The 17,499-nt window shown below is 45.9% G+C and overlaps 1 protein-coding gene across 3 annotated transcripts in view; it reads left to right on the top strand.

Annotated features, from left to right (window-relative positions):
- Window positions 1–369: 369 nt before the first annotated feature.
- ZNF319 (zinc finger protein 319) overlaps window positions 370–17,499 on the top strand; it is a 49,420-nt gene continuing 32,290 nt past the window's right edge. For 2 of the 3 annotated variants that reach the window (XR_013603887.1, XM_078671418.1), the window contains exon 1: window positions 370–549. The gene's annotated coding sequence lies outside the window, so the exon portion shown is untranslated. The remainder of the gene's footprint in view (window positions 550–17,499) is intronic. The other variant, XM_078671419.1, reaches the window with a different exon arrangement.

A 17,499-nucleotide genomic window follows, 5' to 3' on the forward strand; every position in this document is an offset into this window, starting at 1 on the left:
TTAGAGAGTATATGGATTTTACTTTACAGAACAGGAAAAAAAATCCTTTACAATATTTTGAAGATTAAATCTAAAAATAACTGACCCAACAAAAACACATTTTACAAAACTAGGCTTTCGCAATAATAGCTCATTATTATATAATTCTGCATGAAAACATGGGACTGGAACTCCCTGCGGAAGGAAAGCATCAGGGAACACGATCTTTTCACGGAATATGATCAGATGTGCTACATCGGGTTTCACTTTCTTCTCCGGACTCATCGTTTCCGTTTCACTTTAGTTGAATGTCCTCGTTGTTGTGAGGGCTCGGTTTGTTTCGGCTTATTTTTCTCTTGCATGAGCTTCTTTGGCAGAGGGCTGCTCGAGCTGTCCTATCCTGCAGTGCCCGGCAGAGGACGCTCGGCCCACTGCACTCCGCCCACACCCCTGTCACTTGCTCCAGAGGCTGGTGACACTGAGCCTGGCCTCCTTTTTCTGCCGCCGGTCTAATACGCAACTCCAGTGCGGGGATCCGGAAGCACCGAAGGCCTCAGGTAAAGAACCAAGGTAAGGGAGCAACCCTGGGCACTGTCCCCTCCGGCCCATTCTCCCTCGTTGAATAGCGGAATAGAGGGGGCGCTGGCCCTGGCTTGAGCTCAACCTTCGCCGTGGGTGGGGCCAGGGAGAGAACAGGAGGAGCGAATTGGATGTATCGATGTGTGTATCGTATTGAACACAATGATGCAGGGGGTAGGTTAGCTGGAGGTGTTGGCACTGGGTGAGCTGCAGGCACAGAAGGAAGGTGTAGGGTTCTTGGAGAGATTGCGTGGAGGTGCATGGTGCAGGTAGAATAGAGATGAATAAAACAGGTGGAGGGTTCAGGTGGACAAATGAAGCGGAGGACCCAAAATGGACATTTAGTGCAGCTTGCCTGGTGTATGCAGGGATGGAGAAGGCTTCAATAGGAGATTGTGAGAGTGCAATCAGAAGTTGTGTCGAGGCAGTTTAACTGTGCGTATCATGGGGTAGATTCTGGCAGTAAATGCACCGGCATGCCAGGTTGGGTCTTATAGAGCAGGGTTCTCCAACCTTTTCTGAGATAGGAGCTACTTTTGTTCTATGGAAATCATCACAAGCTACTATTATTAATGTTGGAATAGTGAGCGTAACTGACAAGATTATATTTGTGCCCACCATATATAGGATTACCATTGGTGATCTCCTCACTTCATCATTCACTTTTCCTAGCATTAATATAGAAAATACAATGTCAATGTGGTATGCCACTCCGTGGTAATACGTTTTATAGAATGGGCTGCACACAGGAGAGCTACTCTTAGATAGTTTGGGTGCTACCAGTAGCTCACGAGCATCTAGTTGGAGTAGCCTGTTGTAGAGTAATGGTGAAGATGGTTCAAGTAGAGTTACCAGGAAAGAGGGAAGCCTTAAGGGGGTGGGGAGAAATGACCAAACGTTTGGGGGTATTTCGGCATGATGGTAGCTTGGCGGTGTCCAACTTTCTTGAATCTTTCCTCAGAGAATTCACTGCTGTTTAGAACCTTTTACAAAATGCCTAGCTTTTTCGTGAAATTGCGTTCTAAGCTGCTTTTTAAAAGTGGCACCTGTATGCAGGGCCAGCGCTAGGCATGGGCAGTGTGGGCAGCTTCCCAGGGCCTCGCGCTCAGCTGAAAGGCAGGGGGCCCTGCTTCACTGTGAAATGCCACACTTTCACAGATTGCCCACCTGCTCCTCAAGGGCCCCCTCCCCATTTAATCACACTACACATGCGAGACGTCTCAAGTCGACCTTGCTGGTCAGGGTGTGGTGGCATTTCTGGGGGTGCAGGGTTGGGGGGGAAGGGACAAACAGAGTGGGGAAGGCCCAGGAGCCAGGCCAGCAATTATGTTGGCTCACAGTGTCGGCGGCGGGGCAGCACCTATGTTAAGTACAGGCAATTCCCTTTCTGGCTTTTGTTAACTTTTGCATCACCCATTATTTTTTATGGGAATGTGCATTTAAAATGTATGTAGAACTGCCAGTGCTAGGGCAGTGTTTTACTAAATGCCTCGTTACTGCTTCGAAGGCCCAGGAGAGGGAGCCCCCTTTCCCTGGGTTTTTAAGCACTAGAGCAAGCTGCAAGGTCAAGGTGTTACGGGCCCCTTCCCTGGGCCTTGTAGCCAGTACCCCCTCTTTCCTTTCATTGTTCCCCTGTGAAATGAATCCAAAAAATAAAAACACTTTTCCTGGAAAGGTCATCTTTTTTCTGACCTTTTTCACTTCCAAAGAGTAGTCTTGGGATGGAGAGAAATAAAAGGGTCAAAATGTAAAAAATAACTAAAGCAAGACAGAGTGGGTCGAAAAGGGGCCAGATGGATTTTATTCACACCAAAAACACATTAGCGCCACTTTACTGAGATTGCCAGTGAAGCACTACTTTTGTTTTCTTGTTTTTCTCTGACCAGCGTTGTTTTCCCTAGGTGGGGAAGTGCACCATTCCTGGATGTATTGCAATACCTGCTTGATGGGCGGATTGGAAAACAAAATGCATACAACGGCTCTGTATTCACAAATGTGGTCTTTTTAACCCCTTGACCGCGGCACAAATTCTGCTGCGGTGCTGGGCAAATAATGAGTGGGCGGGGTTCGGACGGCCCCTGGCCGTCCTCCTCACACACACACCGTGACGTCGGACGGGTGGGGGCCGTCCGACGCATGCAAGGGGTTAAACCATATTGCTTACGTTTTGTAAGGATATAAGCAATGGACATTGATACTGGTCCCTTCCGGCCCTGTAGTCATGGCCTTAACTTTTCATGCAAAAGCACTCTTTGATTTCTGAATAATAAGTGCGAAAGCGTTAAGGTAACCATGTTGTTCCTGCTTACATTTCACATGCTTTTACTTAATCTTACATTCCTTATGAGTGTTTGCTTTTTCCAGGATGTTGTCACTTTTTTGGTTTTAGGCAGCATATTGCTCTTGTCTAGTTCCTAATTTGAATGGAGTCGCCTCCAGGTGTTTATAGCGGGCGCAATTGGGTTGTAGTTGAAAGCAGTGCGAGTTTCTCTCAGTGGGGCAGTATGGTGTTCAGTGGGGGAGAGGATGTGGCACTATGGTCAAGCTGCCGAATTTAGAACTGGGGAGCCAGGTTCAGCCTTCAAGACAAGTCCACCAGACCACTCTCCTGAGAGAGCACATTTCCATGCTAGACCTTAGAAGGCCCAGAAAGACCTTAGAAGAATGGTGTCGGAGCACCAGCAGGTGGACCATAGAGGTGGCAAGTGTGGGTTAACCTTGAAGGCCTGTCCACTACAACCCCTATTGAAGCTCACCTCGAGTCTTTTGGGCAGGCCTTAAAAAGCAGCACACCCTAAATCAACAGTGACCCTGTCATTGAGGTCACAGGACCCTTGAGCAGGAAGGCTCTAGGGCGGTGCGACCGACGAGATCGCCGGAGTTCTGACTTCAGGTGGGGGCGTCATGTTTGCGAGTATATTATGTTCCTAAAATGACTTGCTGCCTCCTTCCTGGCCTCCAGTAATTTTTGGCAACAATAAAAATGTCATAACTCTGGTGATTAATGTTCTTCCTAGAGAGAGATAGAGTTGTGTTAAGTGGAAGTTTTGACTTGTGGAAAGGTATCGCAGAGGGTTAATGTGCCTACTGCAAAGAACATGTACCATGCAGATCACTAAGTCCACATAATCTAAATAGGCCAGTGGGTTACTACTCCTATTGTTACTTGCAGTTTATAAGTCAAAATCCTAACATAGAACAATGAGCTATTAACTGTCATCTAAGAGCTGCATGCAAACTGCAAGGTATAAATTACAGCGTTATTTCCCCAGTATTTGATTATCCTAATGTTGCAAAAAGGGTTCATTTGGACAGAAATCAGTTCTGGTTATTAAAGGGAACCCTCAACCATTGTATTACATTCTAAATTCAGAGTTTGCGTTTCTCCAGATCAATCACTATTAAACTATACTGCCTACTAGTATGATTGTCATGTGCCTCCTAGTCCTTTGTCTTATGTAACCATACCCTTTATGATTTATGCATGTATGATTGATTGTCTCTTTGTAATGTGTGATATAAAATTCTCTGACAGCCTACACTGGTATCAGTGGTACTGTAAATCAAATTAAATGCTTCTGAGCGAGAATGTGGTTATGGAGACTTGAGGGGCACTGTTAAAGGGGGGTAGTGAGGGAGTCCGTGGCAGAGCGAGTCATTGGGAGGGGCACCAACATTGTCGCACAGGGCTCCACCAGCGCTAAAGGCGGCTACTTCTACTTCCTACAGTTCTAACACCAAATCAAAAGCGTTGATTTGAAAACCCCTTGAATCTGAAGCATACCTTCAAGTCAGTGTATGATTTAGCAGTGGTCTCGGTTGTTTTAAGTCTTTTTTTTTATTAATGTACAATCTTTATTTGTTTGCAATGGTGTCTGGTAATTTTGTACTATATGTGTTGTGTTTTTGCACTTAACATAATTCTGGCGAGTAAAGAGCCCACACACAAAAAAGATTGTCCTACATCTCTTAGCATGTGCGTGTGGGATACTGGTGAGGGGATTTATGTTAAAACAAATTACAAAGTATTAATGTCATCCTAATGTAGCATAATAATAGCACAGAAAGATAAGGGAGCCTTTTGAAATTTGCAATTATATCCATGGTGTGAGAGGTTTTCTTTTGTGTCATTATATATTTTGAATGATCCCGCCCCTCATTACCTCAACAGGATCTCCCCCCCTTTTATGAGGCAGAACTGGAAATTGTATCATGCACTCATCTGGAAACAATCAGTTAACGAGGAGTAAATAATATACATCTTTGTGAGACCTATACCTAGCTTTTTCATTCAGTGTGACAAGTTTAATCCATTTAATACAGTTTTAAAATATATGGACTTATTTCATTTTGTATATTTATCTTTTTGTCCATGTTACTGATATCCATGTTAGGTCTCTTCAGTGATGCTGAATAAGATCAATAGTCCTGCGATGTCACTTTCTGTGATGTCACTTTCTGTGATGTCACTTCATGTGATGTTACCAAGGGCGGCTTCTCCACTAGGGCAGAAGAGCGTCGCCCCACTGCTTTCTCTCAGAGCGAGAAACAGAAACACAAAATGCAAAAACTACTATTCTATGCTTCTGTCACTGCGAGAAAGTAGAAGGGTTGGGAGTGGGCGGGTCTGCTTTAGGGCAGGGGAGGAGTGCCTTGCCCACTGCTTAGGGCACTGACTGTTTGGTCAGCCCTCCGGGGTCGACCAAACCAGTCATGCACACTATGGCCTTTCTCCATGTAGGATGCAATGCAGCCTACATGGAGAAAATGGCCTCCCCATAGGCGCCTACTGGTCGGTGTCCCGACCAATCACAATGCTGCCATTGCAGCGTTGGGATTGGCTTAGGGGAGGGGAGGGCGGCTGCTTGCTTCCTGTTCCTGCAAGAGGCAGGAGAGCAGGTCGGGAGCAGAGACAACGCGAGACCTGGGAAGGTAAGTTTATTTTATTTTTAAATTAACAACCCCTGCGAGACCACATAACCGCGAGTCAAGCCGGCCGGACTGGATGCTACATTCAAATTGGAGGGGCCTCACATCTTCCCTTTCTCCCGGGGCCCCAGAAGTTCTAAGACCAGCCCTGCCTGCCTGTATGCCTTGGGTAAGGAAGAAGGATGGCCTGGCAGGTAAAGAACATGGCAGGAGGGTGAACCACCTCTCAGTGGTACGTGTTTCCCCTTTTCAGAGATTGGGGGATGCACATTGGAATTTATACATGTATCAAGCCACCTTTATCATTGATAAACCTTGCGTAGAAAAGACGGTGGTTGTAAACCATTTTTTGTTGTATTACGTTCCAACCAACCTCTCTCTTTGCGATGCTCATTGCACAGCAAAGAGGACCTGATGCACTAACAACATTGAATCCTCACCAACGCCAGAGTAACTGACAATAGGAGCGCAGAGTCTGAATTTGCAGTGCACAAAACTGCTTTCCTATTTCCAGTTAACTTTGTGAATTGCGAGGCACACACTACGAACTCTTGTTTTCCAAACCGGCGCAGTAGCCCTTTAAGTGGATACTGAGCACATTAAATACAATAAAGTGACCTGAAGAGGTGTTTGAAGTGGCCAGCTTACTGAAAATCGTAAACCGCTCTTCTCTCTCACACGTTTTTATCCACTAAAATACTAAGCTCTGCACCCCACAATATGATAACTGCAATTTGATGGCCATCATACACAACATGGATACACTTCTCATCTAGGAACAAACATAAGGCTCCCAGTTAACGTTTGTACAGATAAATACATACAGAAAATATTGTTTCCCTTCTGTTTTTATTTTTTAAAGCGAAAAAATACTGCCAGTTGAGTTTCTTTTGAGTGACTCCATATGCTATCACTTATGAATTGTATGCCAATAGCGGTTTAGATTGAGAGCATAGGGAGTCTAAAATCTCAAATAACTCCATAACTGTAAATTGTATTTAATAATGCTAATATTTTCTTTTGTGTGTATTGTTTTATTCTAGTTTGCTTTCTAATGTGCTAAATTCCGAAACCCATCAAAGGATATGTGAACATCTATCAGTCAAATGTAGAAATATACAAGTTAAAACTTCATTGGTCCCAAAACTCAAAATAAATATCGTTAAAAAGGGCAAAAAACTAATATTGATAAATACTGACAAAATGTGAAAGAAAAAACTATAAACCAGGAGCCCTAATCACAAGCAAAGACAGTACCCTTTCAACAAATCACTCTACAGGTGTAACACTAGTGGTAGAAGTGCATTAAAGGAAGTATGAGAACTTTGATCCTAAGTCTACTGGTTGTGGGTTCAGCAAGCGTAGGAGCAGGATCAATGGCGTGGCTAAAAAGAACAAACTTCTGTAACTATTTTCTTGTTCTTTCACCTGCGCGTAACTGCATGTAAAATAACACACCTTAAATGAAAGATAATTGCAAGTTAAACTAATTAGTGAGAGATGCACTATTATACGTTGTGAAAGCTCTGTTCATGTAATCACTGATCCGTGTGTGTAACCAGAGAGTCAAATAATTGACTTCTCTATGGTGCAGTGGGGTAATAGTGACGAGTATGTTTTTAGTGTTGCAATATCCCAGTCTGTGACAGAAAGAACATTGAATATGTACTTCATTATTTTAAACTTTCATTACCCACAGTAAAAGAGAGGCTGCCACAAAGTGTACAAACATTTTTGTTAAGATTTTGAAAACAAAATTTGCATCCAAAATATAGATCCGAGTAATCTGCAGACTGTACCTAGTGCAAACATGTTTTACAACTGTCCAGTAAAAGCATTCACTACACAGCTCATCAGGTCACCTTACAATGCCTCACAAAAAGAATACTCTTCAAGTAACACTACCAGTTAAAGCCAATACGACTCTCAAGCAGCCTTTACATTTGCAGATTAACCAAATGCGCACATGTACATTTCTTTCAGACACCCTGGCAAGAGGGCCTGTCTTTCAGTTCTCCGTCCCTCCCTCGGCTTCATAGCACAGCAGACTATTGTCCCTCTACTTTAGCTGAGGCGTCTCAAATGTCGTAATTAACTGTCCGTAGATGGTATTGTAAAATAAAGTAGAGGAACTGTTTTTTTTCAAATTGGAAAAAGAATAGACACGTAGTGCCCCTCAGATTTCTCCCACTTCGACCTCTGAATAGAATATTGCTTATGTAAGCAAGCGCTTCTGTGCCCCACATAGCTGTAGTAAGCGCTGTGTAAATGTTGCAGTAAAATGCAATGTAACCCTTGCGATCTGTCTGCCTCTGGATATTAATGAAGAAACAGGATTGTGATTCAGTGCAAAAAGTAATGAATGCCGTGATGGGGCAGCAGACCTCCCTTACAGCATTAGCAGTGTGCCTGCAATTTTATTACTGAATAATTGATTGCCCAGAATTAAAGTATTTTAAGTATGCATTTTTAGGTCTAGCCTGGGCAACGCATGCGCTGCTCTGCGAGGCATGCTGTATTCAGGTAGGGACTTAAAGCTCCGGCCACTCTCCCCCCCCCCCCATATTTTTTCATTGACTTGTGTCATTGTCCACTGTAAATTGTGGCTGTTCATTGGTCAATAGGCGTAGTGGTCTATCTTTAGTACCGCCATGTCTAATTTTGTAACCTCCCATGTCGATACCCCCTGTTATGTGCGTTGTTACTCTGTAGGCTTTCATTACAGTAGCTGTAGCAGGCTGGACACACTCTCTCCTAACGTTTAAAAAAATAATTTTATAGCACAAAAGCATTTGCAATGCAATAGGTCTCTCAGTTGCGAGAGTTTAAGCTAGTGGCATTGTAAATGACAATGCCTTTTATTTATCTGTTTTAAAAACAAAACATAAATAAGCAGCATTTTCATTTACAATGATAATAACTGAAACTCTCAAATACGAGACCTCTTGCATTGCAAATGCTTGTTAATTTTTCAATAAGGTTTAATCAACCGGGTTCACAATGCCATAAACAGTACATATTGTGAATACATAATCCACCTCTTATTGTCTGAAATTTGCACCAGTGGTGTGTAATTTGTCACATTTTGACAGCTTACGCATTACAAATGGTTATCGCCGTATTTCGGCAGATGCTGACCATTCTATAATATGTGACTGCTAAATGGTTTCACAGCATTTGCACGTGTGAGTGACAAACGGGCCTTATACCAGCCCTTTCCCCCTGCTATTTTAAGTGGTTTAAATTACAGAGAACCTTTGGGAAATTCAAATTCTGCTTTAGTTTTTATGTTAAGTGCCTTTGTATTGAACATTTCCAACATTTGCAAAGACTTAAAGCTCTTTTTCATAGTCTCTTTGATTGGAGTAAAAGTGGTAAAATGATTTTGGTTTTGTTTGAGTGTGTTCTGTAAGATAGTTATGACAAGGTTGGGCTAGGTTAATGTATTAGTTAGTGATATTTTGTAAGTGAACAGCTTGATAGGTCATGAAGCGGTTTGAAGCAATATGTAAATGAATGCGTGTCGAAAGACCGTTTGGCTCATCTTCTGGGTTTTACAATGGACCATGGCTCATCTTCAAGTGGTTACGTTTTACCTACATATGTTATGATTAAGTTAATTTCAACATGGTTGTTGGTACATATGCTGCTGGGCAGAGTTTTGGTGTGTCAGTAGAGTTAATGGAAGTACCTTTAAGGTGGCAAATGTTTCACCAGCTGTAGGGCGTACAGCTGTGTTGTTCACCTGATAGTGCCAGCGCTGTGTAGAATGTGAATTGTCTGCATAATGTGAGGATAGCTTGATCTACATATGCTGTTGTTGTGGCTAACCAACAGGCAACTACATGGTTTGGATTTGTGTTGTATGCCGCATGGTGCCCTGAGTTGCTTAGTGAGTACTGCTGTAGAGTGAAGTACAAGTAAAGTTTTATCTATATGTGTCGTAGAGATGGCAAATGTTGAGCCAACCACATGTCTTTGTGCCATGCTGTACTCATAATGGTGTCATGAGTCGAATCTAATGAGTACTATTGGTTTGAATCAATATCTTGATTACTGGTGCGTACTAGATGGTGGGTTATCCTGTGGGAGAGACATCTGGAAAAGGACAGTGTAAGCTTTACAGAGATGGTGGGTTATCCTGTGGGAGAGACATCTGGAAAAGGAAAGTGTACGCTTTACAGACACAGTTTTTTGAGGTTTTTGCATAAATGTACAACATAATGAACCCTTCCCAACTTCAAGAGGCACTTAGTCTAGTTTCTGCATTGTTTTAACGGTTCCCCAATAAATGAATTCTAAGCTGGACTGAATTCCGCCATACCGGTACATGATATTATAGAAAAAAATTGCACTCATAGGTATAATTTAGTGGAATAAATAATTGAAAAGTCTAAACAGCCACGTGCATTTCACATGGAAAATTTCGTTCACCAAACCATCAAGGTACTTTAAGATAATATGCATTTGTAATATACACCAACATGCAAGTTCTACACAATTACAGATGAAAACCATAAAAACCAAAAAAAAACATGTACATAAGTGCATAGTGCCCCCAGTGCAACAGAACCACAAAGAACATAAATAACCTGATGTATAACATCAAATTACACGTGTGGTACAAGTAACAAACATCCACATAAAATTAACGTAATTAGTCTATCAGCCTCAATGTGATGACGAATTCTCTCTTTGTTTGTTACACTTGTGTAAACAACTTTTAACCGTATGGGAGGAATAACTGAGTCTCATCAGGAACTACATTGATATGAGCAATATCTGAAACCATGAACAATAAAAATAAAAATAAAACAAATTAGTAATTAATATAAAGCCTGAGCAAAAATGAAAAGAAGAGTTAGGTTTACAGAAGTACCTTCTTCCAGAGAAGTGTAAAAGAATGCCTAGTCTAACACACCCTCATGAGCAAATACAACAATCCTCTTACTCGGGGTGCGGGGGTGGGGAATGGATACCTAATAAAAATGTCAATATAAGATCTCTAATAAATACCAGACACCTACTCTCAAATAAGTCCAGCATCACCCACAAAAATGAGCTATCTTCTCACCCAGAGTACAATGAAAAACCAAAATGGACCACAAAGTTCCAAACTCTAAACCTTGCAGTCCACAATGTTATTTCCTTGTACTCAGGTTGAGTAGTTTATTGATTTTTAGGGCAATGCTAGACTTATTTGAGAGTTGGTGCCCTTTATTTATTCATCAAAGATTTCATGCATAGATTTATGAATATTGCAGCCCTTCTCCCCCTCCAATATTTCCCTCCCTTCCAGTGTGTCTCTCAGGACATTTACGTCCAGGATCTCACCTTGGTCTCTAATAGATCTGGGGGTCTCTAGTTGGCAGAGGTAGGTCCCTTTGTCCAAATAGGGACCCTTGCTTCTAGTCCGGGTAAGGGGAATACACACTTTAGATAACCCCTGCTCACCCCCTTGGTAGCTTGGCACGAGCAGACAGGCTTATTTCAAAGGCAATGTGTAAAGTATTTGTACAAACACTCACGGTAACACAGTGAAAACACCACAAATGGACCCCACACCAGTTTAGAAAGGTAAAATATCTTTATCTAGACTTAACAAGACCAAAACGACAAAAATTCAACATACAGAACTCAGTAAATGTCTTTAATAATAAAAAGGGTTGTTGCAAAAATAAACTTGTAGATCACAAATGCGACACTTTAGTCTCAATGTACCTGGGATGCGTAACGCAAAACACACAAAAGGGTTGCAGAGAAGGCGATGCGTTGGTTCTTCCTGCGCTCCGGTTCCGATGCGTTAAGATGGCACCTCGAAGCGCGGCGACGGTCCGGTACGATGAGACAAAATGGCGCTCTTGTTGCGATGTGACAACGTAGATGTGGTGCGTGCACGCCGGACGGCCGTGCGGGGAACTCTGTAAACTTTGGAGGCGCGACAGGCCCTGCGACACGCTTCTTCAGTGATGCGACGACACCCTCGGTGATGGCGACTCGCTTCTCCGGTGATGCGACGGCACCCTCTGTGGCGGTGGCACGCTTCTCCGGTGATGCGACGGCGAGAAGCGGTGCCATGCTTCCTCGATGATGCGACAGCGGCTGCTGCGGCGGCGTCACGCTTCTTTTGTTGCTTCGCGCTACCAGCTCCCTTCAGCAAAAAGGCCTCACACACAGTTACAGGCCCTCCTGGTAGACTGGAACTCCCAGCAAGGAAGTTCAGGGAAGCTGGGGGTGAAGGAAGTCCTTTAATGCCTGTGACTTCAGAAACAGGAGGCCAGCTCTTATCAGGCCCTTGGAGACTTTTCTTCAGATGGACACAGCACTCAGCAAAGTCCTTCTTCAAGCAGGGGACACAGCACACAGCAGAGTCCTTTAGATCTCTCCTCAGTAGAAACAGCAAACTGCAGGCCAGCCCAGACACACTTGGGTAGTACTTCTCCTCAGTCTCTTCAGTTGATCTTCGTTGGCAGGGATTCCTCTTGATCAGGAAGTAGTAGTCTAAAGTTCTGAGGTTTCAACTCTGATATTTATACCACAAAAGTCTTTGTTCTCCATGTGTGAGGGGTCCTGACCCAGTCCAAACCAGTTCATGGTGCCTTCTGCCAGTGCACCTCTTCTTCCTTTGTGAGTGTGGGCCAGGGCCATCAGACACACCGCAAGAGCAGGAGCCTGCATTGTGGAAGGCAGGCACATCCCTATTCAGACCCAGGTGCCACTCCTCCCACCACTCCAAATGCAGATAGGTCTATTTAGCCTAGTGCTGACTCACCCAGCCTCCTGCAGCCACCCCCAGCCCCTGTCACTCACAAACCAGACAGTCAATTCACAAACAGGCAGAGGCACACAAAAAGGTTGAACAACAAAATAGCCACTTTCTAAAAGTGCTATTTTCCAAAAACGAATTTAAAAACCATCCTCCTTAAAAGATGTGTTATTAAATTCTGAGTTCGGGGATACCAGACTCCAATTTTCAATCTTGTTCCTATGGGAAGATATGCAGGTAAATATGATACACAGCATTCCCCATTCTAACCTATGGGCAAGATAGCCTTTGAGTTTGAGTTGAGTTTAAAGCATTTGTAAAGCGCACATTTACCTGGCGGTTTCATGGCGCTGTAGTGTACTTGACCTAGAGGGACAGGAAGATCAGGAGGGAAGCGAGGGAAGGGAGATTATGAAGGAAAGGCTTGTGAGAAAAGGAACGTTTTTAGCTCCTTTCGGAAGTATGCATATTGAGTGGAAGATCTAAGGCAGGCGGGGAGAGAGTTCCAAAAGACGGGGGCGAGTGTGAAAAATTTCGTGCCCCCCCACTTTTTACGCCTAAAGCGGGGAACTGTCAACAATTGTTGGGAAGATGAGCGCAGTTCCCTGATGGGGGCGTAGGCATTGATTTCCGAGGAGATGAATGCAGGGGCTGCGCCGAACCGGGCCTGAAAAGTGATGCATCCCATCTTGAACTGAGCTCGCTCTCGGATGGGAAGCCAGTGCAAGGACTTGAGAAGCGGAGTGATGTGGTGAAATTTGGCCAGGTTGTAAACCAGGCGGGCAGCCTGATTTTGGACCAGCTGTAGTCGACGCAAGCTGTAGGCCGGCATGCCACAGTATAAGGCGTTACCATAATCTAGGCGAGAGATTACCATCGCCAGGACTATAAGTTTTAAAGCTGAGAAGGAAAAGAAACAGGAAACTTTGCGGATGGTGCGGAGTGAAAGAAAAGAAGAGGACACCACTAGGCTAACCTGGGAGTGCAGAGTGAGTTGGTCGTTCAGCTTGATCCCAAGTGTTTTCACAGAGGAAGATGGAGAAGGGGGGGGCCTAGGGAGGGGGGCCAGAAGAGAGAGGTCCAGGGACTGGAGCAACCACCTGTCAAAACCAGCTCTGTTTTGTCTGGGTTTAGCTTCAGGTGGTTGTAGTTCATCCAGTCCCGGATGAAGATCATAACAGACTGGAATTTTACCATGGACTCAGGGGATGGGGACAAGGTAAAAATAAGCTGAAGGTCATCCGCATAGTTGTAAACAAAGACCTCCATTTGCTGAAGGGCAAAAATGAGAGGGGCAATATACAAGTTAAATAAAAGAGGGGAAAGGGAGGAGCCTTGGGGGACCCCGCATTGTACTTTCCGGAGGTCTGCCGAGAAGTCGCCCAGTCGCACTGCCTGGGTGCGGTCCCTCAGGATGGAGGACAGCCAGACCAAGGCCGAGCTTCCAACCCCCACCGCCCTGACACGAGAGAGTAAGATGGAATAGTCAACCGTGTCAAAGGCGGCGGAGAGGTCGAGGAGGACCAAGGCCTGGGGGTGGTTGGTGTCCATGCCCTCTCTGAGGTTGTCAAGGACCGAAAGCACCACGGACTCCGTGGAGTGTGCGGGCCGGAAACCAGCCTGATAGGGGGCTAACACCCCGTTCTCCTCCACGTAGGTACTGAGTGTTCTGGTCACATGGCGCTCCAGTACCTTCCCCAGAAAGGGCAATAATGAGATGGGGCGGTAGTTGACAAAAGCGGATGGGTCAGCGCCCGGTTTTTTGAGGATGGGGACAATGATGGCCGATTTGAGAGGTTGAATAACAATGCCCTGGGATAGAGAACTGTTGAGAAATTTAAGAGGGGGCTGCACACAAACCGAATAGATGTGCCTGAGGATGTGGGCAGGACAGGGGTCAAGAGGGGAGCCTGACTTGACCAAAGGGAGGAGGGAGAGGAAAGCCTCTTCTGTCAGAAGGGGGAAGGAGACAAGGCGTGCTCCAACTGGCGGACATTGAGGGTCGACGAAGGAAGGGGAGGGGGGAGGGATGTTTGATTTGATGTGTGAGATTTTGTCTAGAAAATAAGTGTTGAGGGAGTCGCACAAGTTCTGTGAAGGGTAGGGTTTGAGGGTAGCTCTGTCAGAGTAGGCAAGGTCATGAACAATGGAGAAGATTTCTCTAGGCTGATTTTCAGCAGCCAAGATTTTTGTAGAGAAATAAGCCGTCTTTGTGGCCAAGATAGATTTTTTTTATATTGAGACAAGAGAATGGTATACTGGGTTTTGAGGCTGGGGCAGTACTCTCGCCTCCAGGCTCGATCTGCCTGGCGCACAGTTAGTTTTAAGGTCTTAAGTTCCTCGTTGAACCAGCGGTTCGCGTCGTTCGCGCGTCTGGAGGTCACCCGCCTGAGGGGGGCGGCGGAGTCGCAACCTGACAGGAGCCAGGAGTTAATAGAGTCGGCTTGTGCGAAAGATGACAGTCCATCGAGGTCCGGACTGGATGCAGAGTGTGGCGCGGACAGAGAGGCCACATCCACCTGGCTCCAAGAGCGCGCCCAGATGTTTTTAGGAAGAGGGGGCTTGGTGTCTTGGCTAAGGTGTAGGGAGAAGGATATCAAGGAGTGATCGGACCTGGTGCAGGAGGAGATGGACAGAGAGGCTATAGGACAGTTGAGGGACCAAATCTGATCGAGGGTGTGGCCCTGAATGTGGGTGGGGGAGTGGACATGAGAGTTGAAGTTGAGGGAGCGAAGGGTATCCGAGAATTCTTTGGAGGTCGAGCATTCAGCGGGGTCTGAGGGCCAAAAGTTAAAATCTCCTAATACCAAGATGGAGGAGTTGTTGACCGCTAAAGTGGCTATTAGATCTTGGAAGCCGGAGAGAAAATGTTGAGAGGGTTGGGGGGGACGATACATGAGCAAACAGGTGAGCGGGACTCGGAAAGACGGTGAGCGGACAACTAAAAAATCTGATGAACCAATGGGCGAAAAGGTTAGAGACTGAAAGGAAATTTCTCTGCGGGCGATCAGAGCGACACCGCCGCCCGATCTGCCGGAGGGTCGGTCATAGCGCAGAGCGTAGTATGAGGCAGGAAGGGCAGCTAACAAGGAAGGAAGGGAGTTGTCACAAAACCAGGTCTCTGTAATAAATAAGAGATCCGGTTTGTGCGAGTCAAGTAAGATGAAAAGTTCAAGACAGTGCTTGACTGCTGACCTGGTGTTGAGAAGATAAACGGATAGGGTAGTGGGCACAGAAGGAGCAGGGAGGTCAGGAGATGGGTCAGGGGGGGAGGGGGAAGGGAAGGTGAGGGAGGGAGAGAAGGGAGGGGGCGTGGAGCTGTCAATCCCAGTCTACTGATGAGTGAAATCACAGGGCCATCTAACGGCCGTGGGCCTTGGAGGCTGCGGAGTTGCGCAGAGGAGTATTGTACAGTCTGGGCATAGTGGAGAGCCCCTAGGCCCGACCGGGCGCAGACGGGCGCAGATGGGCTTACCTTTGGCGCGCCTTCAGCGCGCATACGGCGCGCCCGCTGCGCTCGTCCGCAGCGCTTCCGGAATATACACATAATTTATGCAGAAGTGAAGACGGTGGGGGGCGTGTCGTTTCGAAAAAGGGGCGTGGCCAGTTACTGGCGAGATGGCGGCAATGGAGATTTCAGCTTTCTCCCGTGGCAGCGCTAAAATCCGCTGCCCGGGTGTATTAGGAGCGTGACCGGTGCCCAACAGAGCGCAGGTACAGTTTAAAATACAATTTACAAAGCTAAAGTGACACTCAAATGTTAAAATAAGCTGTTCGTGCTCCCGGCTTCCACCTCAGGAGGTTTAAGTACAGTAGGGTGACGCTTGCAGTCAGCGTCCTTTTAAACTGACGGTGGGGGGCGTGTCGTTTCGAAGAAGGGGCGTGGCCAGTTTACTGGCGAGATGGCGGCAGTGGAGATTTCAGCTTTCTCCCGTGGCAGCGCTAAAATCCGCTGCCCGGGTGTATTAGGAGCGTGACCGGTGCCCAACAGAGCACAGGTACAGTTTAAAATACAATTTACAGAGCTAAAGTGACACTCAAATGTTAAAATAAGCTGTTCCTGCTCCCGGCTTCCGCCTCAGGAGGTTTAAGTGGTTCAATAGTGAAAAACGAAAATGTCTGTATTTAACTATCAGGACATGTTACCCACACTAGTATATGTCCTAACATTCACCCTAAACTGCACCCTGCCCAGGGGGGTACCTTGGGCCCACCATAGGGGTGTCTAATGTGTAAGAAAAGGGAACGGTCACTGGCCAGGACAACATGGCAGTTAACAACTGCCCACAGGCACTGAGGTGGCAGGCCTGAGACACCATTTTAGGGCTACTCCTGTGGGTGGCACAATCAGTGCTGCAGGCCCACTAGTAGCATTTGAATCACCAGCCCTGGCACACTCAGTGCACTTTACTAGGGTCCTACTGGTAAAACAAATATGCCAATCATGGATAACCAATCACAATTACAATTTACACAGAGAGCATATGCACTTTAGCACTGATGAGCAGTGGTCAGGTGCCCAGAGTCCTATAGCCAACAACCACAGGTCAGGAAAAACAAAGGAGGAAGAAGCAAAAAGTTTTAGGATTACCTTGCAAAAAGGGCCATCTCCAACAGTCTCCAATAGCATCGCCACAGCAGAAACCATCAGCAGGGGCCCAGTCAGGTCATGAATCAGAGCACCCCTCAAGTTCGGGTCATCAGCCAGTTTCTCATCCCGCCGCACTTTTCTCATAAGGACCTCTTCCAGCCCTGCCGATTCGATCAAGTCACGCTGCCAGCCCACCGGTGGGGGTGGGTGTGGGGATGGGGGTGTTATTTCAGGTTCAACTGTCAAATAGGAATGCTCCCGTTAGCCAAAGTCAAACCAGGCAGCGCCAATTTCCTACTGAGTTTTTTATTTTTCGTTCCTGGTAGTAGACCCAAGAGGCATTTCTTAACCCCCCAAAGAGGGATTGCCCAGCCCATGGCCCTATGGGGCTGTTCCAACACCGCCTCCCAAAATTGTGTACCAAGGGGGCAGCTCCACAGCACATGGAAAATATCCTCCAATATTCATCTGCAGCACACGCATCCTGGGTCTCTAGCTGGATGTTTAGTATGTAACTGCCTGGGGGAGAGGTATCCGATATGGATTATATTAAATTGAATAAGCTTAAATAGAGTATTGATTGATATCTCACACACTCCTGTGCCCCCCCCCGCCCGTGTACTCCGGCCCACTCCCTCGTCGTAATAGGGCCATC

Source organism: Lissotriton helveticus, chromosome 12 (assembly GCF_964261635.1).
Source record: "Lissotriton helveticus chromosome 12, aLisHel1.1, whole genome shotgun sequence".
Taxonomy (NCBI): Eukaryota; Metazoa; Chordata; class Amphibia; order Caudata; family Salamandridae; genus Lissotriton; species Lissotriton helveticus.